Here is an 18,053-nt window from a genome sequence, read left to right on the forward strand (position 1 = left end):
TCAGAACAGAAAACATCCCGCCAAAATAGGCCACACTTGCATTTCGAACCCAACAACTCCGAAACCCTAAAAGCTCCAAAAAACATGAAGGCCATTAACATGGAAAATAAGCATGACTCAAAGTCATCTGAACAAACCTCAGGGAGAACAGTTATCAATCGAGCCAGGATCTGCCAAGATAAAGGAGCCCTAAGTCTACTGGTGTGCCCCTGTTCTCTGGCCCAACCCTCAAGCATTCTCCTGCCAATCTCCCCTGCCGACGGAGGATAACCCCATAACAACTTGCCCATAAATGCTATCCCCGCTAATTTACCGGCGATAGTCACCTTAGTAAGCCCTTTGTCCATGAGATCCAAAATGAAATTCACTACATCCTCTGAACGACGCCAAACCTCCTCATGCCTACAAGCGCCAGACTCCAGAAATTCCCTCCAGGCCAGAGAATAAGCAGAACGCGTAGACACAGACAAAGAACCTACCACCAGTTGTAAGACCCGACGTTGCCTACGTGCCACAGATGAATCAGCATCGGGGTCGGTGCTGGGTCTGCCTCCCTCGCCAGTCCACGGAATCTGCCCCACTGTGAACGAGACAGAGCATCCGCAATGTCATTGTCCACCCCAGGAATGTGCAAAGCACGAAAGTGAATGTCGTGTTTCAAACAACCCAGCACAAACACTCTCATGAGCTTCAAGACCTGTTCGTCCCTGGCAGACTGTCGATTAACAATTTGCACCACAGCCATGTTGTCCACACGAAAAAGCACTTTCTTATGTGCCAAGACCTCCCCCCACAGTGTCAAAGCCACCAGCAAAGGGAAAAGCTCCAAAAAGGTAATGCTGCGACCACCATTCAACCACTCATCCGGCCAACTTTCCGCACACCATCTTCCATTCCAGTACAGACCAAAACCATCACTGCCAGCTGCATCCGAAAACATTTGCACATCCCATTGAAAGTCAACGTCCCTAAGCAAAGGAACACCATTAAAGGAAGAGAGAAAAAATTTCCACATTCTCAAATCCTCCTTGACTCCAGCAGACAATCAAACCCTATGGTGAGGCAAATGTTGACCAGCAAGAGCCCTGCCTAATCTACGACAAAAAGTCCTTCCTGCTCTCACGACCCTACAAGCAAAGTTGAGATGGCCTAGTAACACCTGAACATCTTTCACCAACACTTTCCGTTTTGCTAACATAGTGTCTAGCAAATCCAGCATCTTCACTTTCTTATCCTCAGGCAAGCGAGCCCGCATTGCCACCGAATCAAGTTCAATCCCCAAAAAGGACAAGACTGTGTCAGGACCCATAGTTTTCTCGGGAGCCAAAGGAACTCCCAGATCCTCCATGAGCCCTTGTAAAGTGTCCAGAGCAGACTGGCACTTCGCGGAGCCCGGGGACCCGACAAAGAAAAAGTCATCCAGGTAGTGCGTTACCAGTGAGTGACCAGACTGATGAGTAAAGTACCATTGTAGAAAAGTACTGAAGCACTCGAAAAGAGAACAAGATATAGAGCAACCCATCGGCAAAGCCTTGTCCACATACCATTTTCCTGAAAATTGGATACCCAGAAGACACCAGTCTTCCGGATGGACAGGCAGCAGCCGGAAAGCAGACTTTATATCACACTTGGCCATCTCAGCAGCTGCGCCCGCGGTCACAACAAGTGACATGGCCACGTCAACTGATGAATAAGAGACTGAAACAGCATCTGGATCAATAAAATCATTGACCGACGACCCTTCCGGCCATGATAAGTGTTGTATAAGCCTGAATTGTCCCGGATCTTTCTTCGGGACCACTCCAATAGGTGATACAATTAAATTAAGGATCGGCCAATCGTGAAAAGGGCCAGCCATCCTCCCTTCGTGTACTTCCTTATTCAACTTGTCTTGTACTACTGTGCCATGCTCAGATGCAGATTTTAAATTAGCAGACCATCTTCTTTGTCTAGGACCTGTGTAACCTAACTTGAAACCAAATTCAAAACCATCCAACAATGTTTGTTTCCCAGCTGCATTATCATAGTCATGAAGTGCAAGGCGCACATTTTCCAACTTAACCGGTGTATGAGCCCTTGGACCCAGAACCCCGATTACCTCTGAATCCCCTAACTCCTGCAGAATGTTGGGACGTCCCCGAACCCCCTGCACCTGACTGAATCCCCTGATGATCCCCCGCTGGCTTGTTCTCCCAGCATTTAGACAAGGGGTGTCGCTTACCACAACCTGAGCACTCATGCCTGAATTTACAATATTCCCTAGTACAGAAGCCTTTATTAAACTCCCAGCATGTGCCGACTGCAGGCTGTGTGTTTGAGCTACTTCCCACCCCTCCCCTGGTGGGCTTGCCCTGAAAGGGCCGGTATATTATGGGGAGACCACTTGCAGTAAAAATCGTCTTACCCCCCGAAGCCGACCCCATAGTATGCTGCCATAAATCAGTGTCCAGTTCCCCCCACTTGGCCTCCGGATCCCAAGCCATCCTAGCCCTGAACTCCTCATCATATTGAGACCAAGCAAACCCCCCCCCCAGTAAGCTGCGCCTTGCGTATAACATCCATGTATTTAAAAAGGGACACGCTGCGCTCTGGGAATTTCTCACAATACACACTTGCATATATTAGGAAGGAAGCTGTCCAATTCTCAATGGTTAGGGGAACTCTAGGTCGTTTTGCCAACTCAAATTCTTCCTCCTTGGACCCTTCCTTGGACCGTACTTCTCTGTGTAGTAATTTAAGTATTTCCACATATTCACCCTTCCAAATTCTTTCCTTTGTACTCAACATTAAATGTGCCCCCAAAGGCTTTGTGACTCCCATATAGGGCAATTTTTTGATTTTCAATTCTTTGCTGGCCACTGGCTCTTTAGCAATACCTGAGGCCTCTGTACCAGTACCACTTTCAACTTTACCTGCAGTGTCCAGCACTTCATCCGTGCCCACAGCGGTGTCTTTCACATAACGTCCCTTTACCAACCGCCCCTCCCCCACCCCAACAGCCTCAGTCCCACCTGTGCCCACAGACACCATAAGCGGTTTGGCCTGTGTAGCTATCTGCTCACCTGGCAACAAAGAGACCACTCTCCCCGGCTCCGCCTGTGATGCCGAAACCACTGTGTCACGTCTTGGAGGCGCCCTGACTGACGGGCCGCGTTCTCGTCTCTCCTTGACTTGCTTTTGCACCACTGGAGCCTGAAAAACACTTTCAACAACATGAGAGGGCACCCCCCTTTCCACGTCCCTCAACTCTCCCTCTTCGGGACTATCTTCATCGTAATCCAGAACCACTGAATCAGGTTCATCTGGAAACATCACACCACGGGTCTTACCGAACCCAACATCAGCCATATTACATGTTAAATTTTTGGTAGAAATTCCATGAGGGGGAGCAGACTGTACACGCCCGTACCTCCCCTGGCGCTGACTCTGTGGCTCCATAGCCGCCGGTAAGGTAGGACACCTATACCTGCTACTCGATGGGGCCAGCGGGGTCACGCCAGACCCTCGTGTGCTGGCCGCGGCGGGCTCCCTCGGTGGAACAGAGAGGGCCGCGCTAGGCATTCTCCTCGCTTCACCTTGGCGAAAGTGGACTGGACCGCGCCCTGCCAAGTCTGGACCGCCGCACCTATTCCTATCCTGAAAAGAAAAAGTTTGGACTGGTGTACTAGGAACCACGGCTACACCACCTGATACAGCCCTCATCTCCTGCCTATTAGTACCCACACACGTGCCTTGCCCCCTATCCAAGGAACGCCCCCGTACCCTCCTCGCAGGTACCTCCCTGACCGGAGAGTCGCCTAATACCTTGTCATCTTCACTGCAATCCAAATTATCAACCGCCACCGCTGAAGAAACATGAGCAGTAGCCCTTGAATCCCAAACTCGCCCAACACCATCCTTCCGAAGACCACGCTGCGCCAAACCTGCAGACCCAAAATGTTCCCACCCCGGAGAACCAAACATCAAGTATGGGCCACCTGCACCCACCTGTCCATAAGGAACAGCCACCAGAGGTCCCTGTACCGGCCAGCCACCGAAATGCCTCAAACCCCCGTCTGGCTGAGACACCGCACCAGGCAATACAACACCCCCTAAACTCCTGGCCACATTATGTGACACTCCTGCCGCCTCACCCCCCACTGCCCCTTCAAGCCCCGACCTCATTACCCCGTCCACGTGACCTGTGCCTGCAACAGAACAAGAAAAGGTTCCACGCCTCACCTGTGACATGCCCCCATCTCCCCTCTGAAAACGGTCATCCACATCATAAAACCCAAAAGCCCCAGCATCCTCCGGCCGAGAGCCCTCCAGATCCAGAGCAGCGCCAGAAACTGAACATCCCTCCACTGCTTGAGCCCACTCCCCTTCTCCCCTGGAACCCCCCCCTACAGACAAAGCAGCCCCCACTGAAGAACCAGGAGTGGAAAATAATAAAGGGCTGCCCACATTACCCTCCACCTCCAACTGACCATCACCCACATCATGATAGGAAAATACCTGACCAACCTGATGTTCCAAAACCCCAGGGCCCTCCCCCCCACCTGAACCAAACCTGCCTGAAACGATCCTACCCCCAACATGTTCTCCCGACACCACACGTCTAGAAGGGGTTAATAAAACGTGACTGCTTGCATGCAAACCAAATTGTGAGTCAACAACCACCAGCTCTGTAGGATTCAAAGTGGACTCACCCTGTGTCTGGCGCACATCTTGTAAATTTGGCAATTGCATAGAGCCTCTCCGCGCCTTTCGCGCAACAACCACAAGCTCCGGCTCCAACTGCCGCTCGATCAATGGGTCCGAGGCGGAGCGCTGTTTGCTTCCTCTCCGCCCCCCCTCCCCCGCCTGCCCGAGACATTGGGAACCGAAGCTAGCGCTTCAACGTAAGCCTCACCGCCCGCCCGAACAGCCGCAGAAACAATCAGCGCGCCTCCCGCTACACCCGCCTGCCCAGGAGGAGCACCATACATCGCCGGAGCTTCCCCCGTCACAACCGCCAATCGCGCTTGCCCAGCATGGGCCTGACGCGCCTCCCTGGCGCACACCAAAGGAGCGCCTGACACTGCCGGAGCTCCCCCCTCCCTAACCGCCACTCGCGCATGAGAAGAAGGGGCCGGTTTCTTCGTACGAGACCGGCCCCTCTCACTTACCTGCCCAGAGCGTCTCTTCTTCGGCGGAGAGCACGCCATCACCGCCGCAGACACACCAGCGGAGGCCTGGCGCTGAGGGCGCGCCGGGCCCCCTCCTACCAACAGGTCCATGCGACCTGCTTCCGACAGCAGCCTCATCGCCTCCAAAACACGATGGTCCTCCATTTATAATTATAAAGGTAGAAAAAAGTACACTAAATAGCTACCTAACAACCTTGAAGTACACCACTAACACAAAAAGCGCTAACAGCCCTCCTAGCCACCAGGTCACCAAACCTAAAATGGTGGCTAGGGGGCGGGGACAGGGAAATTTATAATTGGGCTGGCCAGTCCTACTAGGCCAGCCCAAATCCAGAACATTCTGCCACCTACGATATACAAACCCCTCGTGGCCCTCCCAAACAGCCCGGGGGAGGAGACCTCCCTTCGGTCAGCTCCCTCCCCCAAGCCCCCCTTCTGGCGCAGAGTAAAGCTTACACAGAACAGGCTTCCGTGAGTCATTGAGAAGTTTGTTTAGATTTGAGTAAGTGGCATCTACAGATATCATGTTTGTCGTGTGCTGGAAGCAGCCCTTCTTAATGGTTTTGCCGGGTTTTTTCTATACAATTTGTTATTTCAGATTTTGGATCAAGTCCTTAGTAGACAGATCGGCGGATCTATCAAAAGAAAGCAAGGTAAGGCTGAGACCCTTGGAAGGGGTGATAAAGGGAGGCAGGAGCGTATATTTGTTCAAAAGAGTAATTTAGAGTTCAATTCTGTTTATGTCATTGCAGCTTGTGGGTCCTGAGGAGAACACCATTCAGTTGGGGTGTTCGAAACGCGTCGACCTGCCAATTGTGACCTATTGAGTGATTCTTTAATCATTCTAATTGTTTAGGATGTTAACAAAAATTATGTCATTTTATGCACCATACGTCTTGTTATTGTTTTCAACAAACAGGTTATGTTGAATACAAAAAAAATTACAATTGAGAGAGTGTAATTAGGATGAATGGGTGTGCTTGCTGTTAGGAATGTGTGAGTTGGAGTGTGAATTCATCACTGAGAGTGGGATAGGAATTTTATGAGAAATGTAAATTGTTAGAATGTGGGATATTATGTGTAATGGTTTTTGTTAATATATAAATTATGGTAATTGTGTTGAATAATACAATTAAATAAAACTATGGATTAATGATTTGTTGAAAAATAAAAAACGAAGAAATTAAAAAACTAGGTAGTCTCGTGTTTAGGTCTATGTGACCTCATCAAAAATAAAGTTAAAGTTATTATCAGTAGTGACGTTTTATTGTTGGTTGTTGACTGTGACTCAGTCCTACTGTTTACGAGTCCAAACCCTGGTTGTTACACTCTGAAATTGACAGCACAATTAAATAATTTGAAACGGCAGCTATATTAAGAACCCTTAAAAAACGTTACTTTGCTGCTGTGGAGGGTGTCCATTTAAAATCATGCCGAAAAGACCATAGAAGAGAAAAGGTCACAACCGCTGAAACCCTCATTGGGAGCTGATGCCTCAATGATGGAAATAACTGGGGGGGGGGGTTTCTTTGAAATTCATCTTTCACTGAATTAGAATTGCTTTGGGTGTACACCATTGCCAAACACCACCCCAGAGAGAAAAGAGAAACTCTTCAGTCCTTGTGGCGCGTATAGCACGTTCAGCCTTGCTCTGCTGAGCAAGCCTCGACTTAAATCAGAAAGCACTAAAACTATTGTATTTTTATTTAATAAAACTGCCTCTTGTATGCATTCAATCTCACACTCCTAAGATTTAACAACACATTTACAACACATTTCTGTTAGTCAAACAAACTGTATTTTTTAATGTTTTCTTAAATTTGCAGTCAGATTGAAATACTCTACCAACGAGACTAAGGGTACTTACTCTGTTTTATAGCATCATGTATCTAATTTTCGCCACAAAATATCAATGACCACAGGGTGGCAGAACATCCAAGCGTTTTTTCACTACAAAGAAATAAACTTGCATATAGACAATGTTTAAGATTTCTCTCCATTTATCACTGACTAGCGCGTACACAAGCACAAATTGTAGCATATTTCACATCACTTGGTTACATTGATTATACGGGCCCAAATTTATTTTCTTATAAGGGTTGTACTGCCCAATGCAAAATGTGTTTTGTTCTGGAAAGTGCTTTTTTCTCAGGGCAAACTCACCTGTGTGCTGCTTTGCGCCTCCTTGCCTCAAGGGGGCGTTTCTGTGGCAGGATCAGCACATATACCTTATAGTTGTGACTCAAAGTCCAATCTTCAAAGATAGCTAGGCTGGACTTTGCGTTAAAAAAATGTAATGCTTTCATTAAGCACGCAATAGCAAGGAGAAATTTGTTTAGCGAAAACACATTGCACGCGAGCTGATGTGCGTATCACCCATTCAGTGTGTGAGATTCTTCTGAGTTTATCAAGGCAAAGGAATCTGTACTCGAAGGGTATACTTCAAGTGCATATTCTTTGCTAGGCAGCACACATTCACTTCTGCATCAAGGTGCAAGACTATGGGGGAGATTTAACAGATCCCAACGCCTTGCATCGCAGCCTCCCGTGAGGCTGCACTGTATTGCGCGACAGGGAAGGAGCAGGAGATCGCCATATTTTCAAAGATATGTCTCGCTCCTCCCCTTTGCGCCGGTGCTGATTACAGCTGCCATGCGCCACACACCACCTTAGCGCCATAGCGCTACGGTGTGTGTGCGAGTCTAGCATAGGTTTTGTACAGTAAGGATACCCTTCCTGTGAAAAATACTATCCCTAGAAACGAGGGAAAACTTTTCTCACTTTGTACGTATGCTGCCGGTGCAGCATGCATGCAAATAGTGGGCATGCATCGTGCGATTCGCCACAGTGAGATATCCCTTGACCCCCCCCATCATCCAGTACCACAGAGAGACATTAGGCCGATAGTTGGTCTTCACGGCGTAGTTTTTATTACACCTTAAAGCATTATTTATTCTTTAATTTTTCATTGTCAATACCTTAGACATTTTATTCAAGCATAGGTAAACAACCACAGGTAATGTAGCCCCAAAGAGTTAGGCTCCGTCCAGCAGCGGATTGTCTTTTCATTCCAGAATCAAATCCTCTGTGCTTGCTGTGCCAGCAGGCCCCAACTTGCACTGTTTATCAGCAGTAAGCATGGGCGGATTTTGCTGATCCACGATTCGCGGATTTGCGTATTCACGGATCGTGGATCCGCAAAATCCGCGGATTTTGCGGATTTGCATATCCGCGGATTTGGGGCGGGGCTTCCATGCGAGTGCACATCCCTCTTGTGTGTATAAAAGGTCAGAGACCGATCAGAGCAGCAGATGAAAGATGCAAAGGCCTCTGGGTAGATGTATAGTGCTTTTAATACACTACAGCTGCCTAAAGTGCCAGAGAGTTGTCTACAGCGACCAGGTGTGTGTTACTATGCAATTGCGCCGAAGGGCGCAGGGGTCCCTTGAGTGAGCTGCCCATCATAGTGGGTAAATGGCGGGAAGACGGTGCACACCGCGAGTGTGTGGGCGGGGCCAAACGGACGGCGCTTCCATGCGAGTGCACATCCCTCTTGTGTGTATAAAAGGTCAGAGACCGATCAGAGCAGCAGATGAACGATGCAAAGGCCTCTGGGTAGATGTATAGTGCTTTTACTACACTACAGCTGCCTAAAGTGCCAGAGAGTTGTCTACAGCGACCAGGTGTGTGTTACTATGCAATTGCGCCGAAGGGCGCAGGGGTCCCTTGAGTGAGCTGCCCATCATAGTGGGTAAATGGCGGGAAGACAGTGCACACCGCGAGTTTGTGGGCGGGGCCAAACGGACGGCGCTTCCATGCGAGTGCACATCCCTCTTGTGTGTATAAAACATCAGAGACCGATCAAAGCAGCAGATAAAGATACAGAAGCTCCTGGCCACAGGAACAGCACGAGGATTGCGCTCATGAAAGTCAAGAATGCAAAGGCCTCTGCCCAGCATCACACCTAATTTTCGATGGTATATTTAGGAAGAAGGCACATCTGCCCAGCCTTAACAGCGCTCACGATTGTTTTTGGGCAGATGAATGAGTCACTGAATTTAAGCTTCAACTAGGGCACATGCTTAATCGATATCTGAAAGTGCCTGCGGTTGAGGTTTAATTTTTGTGCCAGGACCGTCGTGCCAGAATGAACCCTGCCCTTCATATTTATTCAAGAAGACGCCACCGTTTTGTGCCTGTTGTAACTAATTTACGATGGCGCCGGCAAGCTGCCAGCGCCATCCTAAAATAGTTACTAAATTAGCTTCAACAGGAAGCTCTAATAGATAAAATAAAGCAGGCACTCGATGACCTGCTTTATCTTATCTATTAGAGCTCCCTGTTGAAGCTAATTTAGTAACTATCTTAGGATGGCGCTGGCAGCTTGCCGGCGCCATCATAAATTAGTTACAACAGGCCAGCAAGGCTTGAACTTTTGCCCCCGGAATCCGCCGCTCGCGGATTGCGAATTTTCGGTAAATTCGCGAGAGTTCGCGGATCGCGGATTTACCGAAAATTCGCAAAATCCGCGAGCGTAGCGTATTTTGCGCTCATGCTTAATCAGCAGTGAAGCAGTAACTCTGTAACTTTCCAGTCCTCCATCCCGGAGGCACTTACCACCAGGGCAACGCTTAACGTCTTGCCCCCACCAGGGTTCCGGACCACCGGATACCCCCGAAGGTCTTTTAATACACACCCGGCATCTCAGGTAGGGCAGGAGAGCCAGGACCACCAGCAGGTCAGTCCCCCCTCCCGCCAGCCTGGAGCCCACATTGAAAACTCGCCCTGTTCCAGGGTCAAACAGTCCATGCAAAAACAGGAGTACACTCCATTTCTTGCCCGGGACACCGCCCGTCCTTTTCCTTAACCTTAGGGATGGGTGGGTGGGAAAAATCGCCGCTGGTCTGCTGCTTCGGGAGTTGCTGGAAGGGACAAAGAGGGTTTCCTGACCTCTCCCGCAGCTTTTATTGATGCCTGACGTCAGCAGGACCCAGGCCTCACTTCCGTCCACCTACAGAAAATAGAAAGCAGACTGGCTCTCGCCCGAGATGCCACTAAGGGCGCCACGCCCCAAGGTGCGGGTGGCGCCAGGCATAGTGGGCATGCATCGTGCGATTCGCTGTGCCAGCAGGCCCCAACTTGCACTGTTTATCAGCAGTAAAGCAGTAACTTTCCAGTCCTCCATCCCGGAGGCACTTACCACCAGGGCAACGCTTACCGTCTTGCCCCCACCAGGGTTCCGGACCACCGGATACCCCCGAAGGTCTTTTAATACACACCCGGCATCTCAGGTAGGGCAGTAGAGCCAGGACCACCAGCAGGTCAGTCCCCCCTCCCGCCAGCCTGGAGCCCACATTGAAAACTCACCCTGTTCCAGGGTCAAACAGTCCATGCAAAAACAGGAGTCCACTCCATTTCTTGCCCGGGACACCGCCACAGGGCGAGGAGCTCACTGGCGCACTCGCCCTCCCCCTCCTACCGCTAGACCACCGACCCTAACTGCGATGGGCACTGAACTGATTTTGACCAATAACTCATGCCTTACATTGGACCGAACCATTATGGCTCCATTAGTTATCAGGGTCAACTTATTTATGACTGCCCGTATGAATGCGGGTCCAATCCCTGCGATCCTGCCCCCCTCTGGGAAGCACCTGAGTATGGTGGCATACACCTCACTCTATATGATATCCAGCGTCTTTTGAATATGGCCCTGCCCAACTATATAGGGCCACCTTACAAGAAGTGACAGACACCCGGAATGGGTGCCATGCAATGCGCTATGCAGGTAAGTTCTCTAACTGCAAACCATGTCCCGCCTCCGCCCTTTGCGGGTGGAGCCTGTTGGTGTCGGGAGAACAAGCTAACGCCACAGGCAACACCTCTGTGATGTTAAAACCCTGGTTAGTGACCAATCTCTACCTCACCTCCGGGTCTCTGGTACCCCATTCATCCCTTACCCATAACATGGCCCCCGTGCCTGGAGGCTTGATAATTCTCTTCCTGCTAACGGAAACCTGGGTGCGTCCTACCTATCTCATCCTGCACAAGGAAGACAGATGTACTAAGCCTGTCCTGATTGCCGAGCAAATCCTTGTGTTAATCCATGTACTTGCTGCTGTCGCGACCATTCACCTCTCTATAGCCTGTGGTACCCTGACCCGGACCCTATCTTTTAAGAGGGGGCAAACCACCACCATGTTATGATGGTTTTAATTTTGAAGTGCCACACCCAGTGGTGTCTTGCATATCTCTTGCTCTATATGCCTTCCAAAAGCACCCGCTAGTTACAGCGGAGCACCGTATTGTGTTTTACCCTGCTTGCCCATTTAGAGACCTAATGGATGAGTGGCAAGGCCAGGTTACTTGGAATACCACCCAAAACCCCTGCTAGCTCCATGAAATTACTGCCTATGCGCTACCATTTTTTGGATGCCTTATCTTCTATAGTAACGGAAAACCCCCTTTGCTGTGTTGGATCCCATGCCATCATGGCCTAACTGAAAATAGCGTTTAAAATACCCCCTTCCCTTTAGGAAAATGTGTTGGTCCCCCCAGGGCCCAAGCTGAACCTTTTCTGCTATCCTGATTAAATTAAGACGCGCTACCATTTATTGGATGCCTTATCTTCTATTGTAACGGAAAAACCCACTTGCTGTGTTGGATCCCCTGCCATCCGGGCCTAAGTAATAGTAGCGTTTGAAATACACCTTTCCTTTAGGAAACACATATCTAATATTGCAGCAAAAAGATTTGCAGCCGAGATTGCTGCTCCTGCTATCCTTCTCAGTCAGAGATCCACGGAGACCAGCTGCGTTAGTAGCTCCCCCCGGACGCCACACTAGCTCATGGCATTATCCAGCATGAGGCAGCCCCCCATGTTTCCGTTGCCTTATTGATACCCCCTGCTGTTCCTTATTGTCCCAACGTACCTAACAAATGACCCAAACGTCTGAGTTATTATCATTCCTTAGCCTTTTGAACTTACACCATTGCTACCATAACCTACGCATGTGGGAGGGCGTTACATACCCTCCACAGAGATCCTCCACCCTGATTATGAAATGTAACTCAGCATGACTTTTTGTTCACATGCACAGAAGAAACCAAGACTTGCCAGGGGCAACTTGTAGGATGTAATGCAACTGGTCTACCTGAATCACTTCCTCTGGTGACGCCGCCATCCCGTAAATAGAGTAGACCCCTATAAAGACTTATGTTCATGATGGCGTACATGCCGACTCTCTAGGAACGACATGCTGGGACCCGACCACCCCCCAACCCATTCAGCTTGCCTTGTTACCTCACACAGAACCCATGGATGGGGTGAGCTAATGTGCAAGCAAGTAACACCCATGGACCACACCATAACGTGTGAGTACTGTAATGCGTGACTTTGGCCAGACCAAGCTCAGCCTACCAGTGTGAGTACTGTAATGTGTGACTTTGGCCAAACCAGGCTCAGCCTACCAGTGTCATTTGTGATGCTTGCACTTGTGTGATCTGCAGGATAGGTACAAAATGTGTAGCCCGCCCCTTACGGGCATGGGCCCAAATATTTATCAGCTGGTAGAACTCCTACACGTGCCATAAATGTAGGTGTTTGTGTAACCAAGAGTAACTCTGCGAACTAGTGTCTCTTCTCTTCACTGACAAAGCCAAGCATAATTTTGAATTTCAAGCTGGCCATATGTGACGTGATGCAACAGTACACTGTTGTTTACTATCATGTCATACATTGCTGAAATCTTATAAATCGCCCTGACATCATATTGACGTTTGCAATTGAGACATCACGACATTTCCATTTATATCAGTTGTGTCACAGGTTCCGGTATCAAAACTACAGTTCCTTAAAGTCAGGCTGACCAAATGGTGGCCCAACCCAAATACTACAATCAAACCGAAAGAAGCTTCCTACTTGCACTTTTAACAGAATAGGCTAATTGTTCTTTTGATACGATTCCTAGTTTGTCTCCTCAGAGTCATTAATGCTACTTTTACCGTTGGTAAGTCCTAGTTGTTACAGTCTTATCATGATAGGCATTTCCTTATTTCGTACATTATAGAACGCATTCACAGAAGCTTTTTGTGTAATTAAATTCAATGTTGTGCCATACAGTTAATTTGCAGTGGCAATATCCGTTTCATGATTCACAGAATCGGGAATAGTGAGGTTTTAAACTTGCAAATAGGATGTGCTCAAACAGACATTCCTCCAGTCAGAGACTGTATGTCACCAGCAAAGGTAAGGTATTGTGTTTATTCACCAAATATTTTCAAGTAGGTTCCTGTGCTGAAATGTGTGCAAAAGTAAATTCCTGAGTGGCTAAAGATATCAGTATTTCGCGCTGGGAATGTATTTTTACTTGAAAAGGATGTCTCCCTGATTGGCAAAATGATTTTTCTTTGTGCCTTCACCCTCTGAATTGCGCATGTGTTTTCCATGAAAGATCTCTCCATAAAATTAAAGCAATTAAAGCCGAGTGTTGCCATAAGTTACCTTTCACTTAAACCGGAGTGGTAAGTGTAGCGAATAGTTACGGCTTCAACAGGATTGTACCCGAGACACATTACATACTCCCCCCTTTGTTTGGATTGTTAATTCAATACCATATCTCCTCTGCCTTCGTAGTACTCCGGATCTCACCGCCGCTGTCGCTCCTTCCAAATGTTAAACGTGTTACCGTAGCCATAAGCGCAAACAATTGTGCTCGAACTAACTATGTTTTATGGCTCCGGTCGGAGGTTGAAAGACCTTACGTACCCGATGTAATGTATCATCTGGGACTAACGCTGCAATGAAAACGTAACCAGTAAAAAAACTGCCACCCCTTGGTGAATTGCAGTGTGTACCATATGGCAACACAGATACAACGCTTTGATCCTCTAATTAGCACTGTGTCCCTTACTGCCACTAGTGGAACCCCCGCATCTCCACCTCCCTAAAGCGAAGACAGGAAACCCCGCCTACCGTTCTCGGTCTGGTGAAGAGCGAAGGGCCGACCCCAAGCATGATTGCGTGCTATCGGACCTCATTCCCTTCTGTTTTTGAAAACTGCATTACATCTGGACATCCATTCTCGCTCATACATTATGCAATAATTGTTTTCCACCTAAGCTCGAAACCGTGTCTCACCGGCCGAAGGTGAGTACTCTGATAATTGAGCCACCCTCGCACGCGAGTTATTAGACCCCGTTCCCACTCCAGCCGCATGGCCAACCCAGGCTAAAGTGGATGTAGAACCGCTAACCCTGTTAACTTTTAACAAAATATCATGCTACAACTATGCAAAGTATTACCATTTCGTCCGTGTGATTTCACCCAACCTCCGTAAGACAATTAATTGTTCCGGCTCACCAGTACTCCCCCCGTTGGTGTCGCCAGCGTAAGCATCCATACTGCCATCATTCGGCTGCTTGCGGGAGGTCCGGATTTTGCTCAGTGACCCATCTCTCTTTACGAGCCTCCCTCAAACACGGACCGGAGGAGAGGAAAAAACGGCATTAAACAGATTGCTGATACCGGGTCGCAAATGCACATACTTAATACTCGACGATAATGTTGCCTCATACCAGCCAGTCAAATCTAATTTCTCAACTATAAATCATGGAATGACACAGATTCTCACGACAAAATAAAATAGCTCGTTCCTGACGGATAGAGGAGTGACGAGTGCATACCGTGCTTATTGCTTTGTGCTCCGACAATAACCTAAGCATAAAACATGTGTTCTTTATCATTGTGGTGTTAAAACAGTTCACCCTACCTATGGAGCTACTGCCATCTAATATTCCTATATATCCGATACCGACATATTTATTGAATTATGGCACAGTACCAGTACTCTCTCCGGCTAAATGTGTCATTTTTTGCCAAGGCATTTCTTACGGTAGGGCATGCAAATGTGTACCAGTTTTGCATAATAATGGGACGAACACGAAGCTGCCGAAATATATATGAATTACGTGCGTCTGCTCAAACTGCGATGATATGGCGAGCCCCAACAGAGCCACGGAGAGCGTGGGCTGATTCGTGAATCAATAAGGTATTTTAACAAATCAGTGTAGGTTTTGGTAAGCAAATAACAAATCTACTGACCAGTACGGGATCGAACACACAACCTTGGCGTTATTAGCACTAAGCTCTAACCCGCTGAGCTAACCGGCCTTGCTCCACATGAATCGCGATTTACCCAACAACATTTTGCGCCAAGGGCTATTTCCTCACCCAGAGCCAAGATTTACCTTGTCTCCTAACTTGTGCAACCCCACGCGCCAAAACTCCCCCAGGCATCCGGTACACAAAATCATGCATTAATTTAGTTACCACCCCCGTGCACGCAAGGCACTCAAACCGGGGCATCTGGTTACTTGGTTTAAAAACCTTGATGCAAAGAAATCACGGACCCAACCCCGCGACCATCCGAACCATTATTCTCCGAAACCCTTTAAACTCCGGACTTCCTTTCGTGACCTTAAGTGCTAAAGTCTGGCGTTCCGATCACGTGTACTCCATACCCGGTTGGCTAAGCCATCAAACCACAGTAAACACTCTGCGATGACTATCCTGCCAACCTCGTTATTTTCTATCCTAGCCACGGTTTATCTCATACCGCCAATTATTTACTTAATGCCGGCCACGCGACACACCTCCCCCCGTTGCGTCTGGAATTAAAACTTCCACCGTGACTCTTTAACTTAAATGCGACTACGCTATGAGGCCCCTCCCTGACCCCCAAAGCCGCCTACTAACCAGCTTTCATAGAAATCGGAAACCCGAAAAAATTGCCGCTGGTCTGCTGCTTCGGGAGTTGCTGGAAGGGACAAAGAGGGTTTCCTGACCTCTCCCGCAGCTTTTATTGATGCCTGACGTCAGCAGGACCCAGGCCTCACTTCCGTCCACCTACAGAAAATAGAAAGCAGACTGGCTCTCGCCCGAGATGCCACTAAGGGCGCCACGCCCCAAGGTGCGGGTGGCGCGAGGCAGTCGAAAAAGAAAGGAGAAATTCCTTGTGCCTAGTTTAAAAGGGTGCAGTTTTTTCATGCTAAACCCGATCCACTGTATTTAGTAAATTGGGTTTAGTATGAGAATCGTTTAGTGGTTGCATGGGAATGCCGATGCACCACCCTTGATACACCCCATGCAAAGTAATGCGAAGCAGCGCAATTTTCTGCTTCGCATTACTTTTACGTTAATCCCAACGCTAAACAAGTTTAGCACTGGAAAGTAAATTTGGAAAAAAAGATTTGTATCGTTTTATGTCACTTTTGTGAGGCAAACACGGCACAAAATCTTAGTAAATCTCCCCCTGAGTATTGTACAAGGCAGTCTGTTTTTGCACTAGCGGAGGTCATGACACGATCAGCAGACCAATCTTAGTAGATATGTTTTCTCTATTGCTCAATGTAGTGCTGCAAACAAAGTTAGGGGCATATTATCAAGCACAGCGTAAAAATGATCACCGCTTTAGCGGCAGACGGCGATAATATTTTTGATAATATGCCCTTGAAAATTACAATAGAAGCCCATGATGACACCAGAACATGGGCTTCTATTGGAATTCCCAAGGAAATATTATCAAGACAATTACCGCCACTTTAGCTGCAGTTTTCTGCCACTAAAGCGGCGATAATTCTACCGCCATTTCTTGATAATATGCCCCTTAGATCCCAAACTGTGTTGTGTGAAACATTACCCAAGGTAAACCTGGCCCATTGCGTAGAATATGCAAACAATGCTATTAGCAATGCATTGCTACGAAATGTACTTATAAAACATTAGATTCTTTTTACGTTTCCAGAGAAATGAACCTAGAACATGTCAAATCTTTTAGGTGAATTTTTTAATCAGAAATGCTTGCCATCACAATCTTCACATCACAATTTCAATGTCTCCCCATCCTTGTTTACCTTGATTTAAATGCCCCTTCTTCCACATGCATATGCACAGGGGTGCATGCAATACCAACATTGCTTTAGCACCAAGAAAGTGTTTTATATTAAGGTGGAGCAGGGCAGTGTTCAAAATGTATTCATATTTAGTAGAGGGGCACAATAAAAATGGCCAAATTCATTAACATGACATTTGGTGCACTTATTATTCATGCTAAATGAGAACAATGCTGGACAATGTGTGGTAACTGGGAACGCTTGGTGATATTCACAGCATCATGTGCTCAAACATAAATCTGATTGAAATCCATTCATATACTAGATATAACAGTCATTAACACACTGCTATGGTGGGATTAGTGTATTATAGCACTAAGGATGTCGCAATTTACGTGGCCGGTGACTAACTAGCCTATACTCGCTGCTACTTACCTAGGGGGTAGGAAAATTGTACATAATCTCTGCTAACTGCTCAGTGGCCCACAAAATGGTACATTTTCTCTATCATTTGCCAGCCACATGCTAAATAGCAGATAATGTACAATTTGACCAGCTGCCAGTTAAATAGTGTGAAGGAGGTCTTCATACAGCCAGGCATGAAGACAAATAGGACTTCACGGTGGTGGCCATATTGTAATGGGGATGCAGCATGCTTGTAAGCATTTGAAAGGAAGTGAATATACAAATGCATGCATGCCAATACACAGAGATGAAAAAACAGTACAATGAATATTGAATGAAAACATTTATGTTATGGTAATGGTCAAATAAGAACTATAGGAATCAAACTTCGGTTTCAGCATCTGGAACACAGATATATGGTGCTGCATTCTAGGAGGAATTGGCTGTCTGCAAAGAATAATGAGTGGTTTTTAAAGAATGCTTCAAAAATACTTTATTGGCTCATGAGAATACATTATTAGGGCTCGGACTCCTCCCCACTGTAAGTGGGGGAGGAGTTTCGAGATCCTAATGTTATAAGAAAAA

Source organism: Lissotriton helveticus, chromosome 8 (assembly GCF_964261635.1).
Source record: "Lissotriton helveticus chromosome 8, aLisHel1.1, whole genome shotgun sequence".
NCBI classification, from domain to species: Eukaryota; Metazoa; Chordata; class Amphibia; order Caudata; family Salamandridae; genus Lissotriton; species Lissotriton helveticus.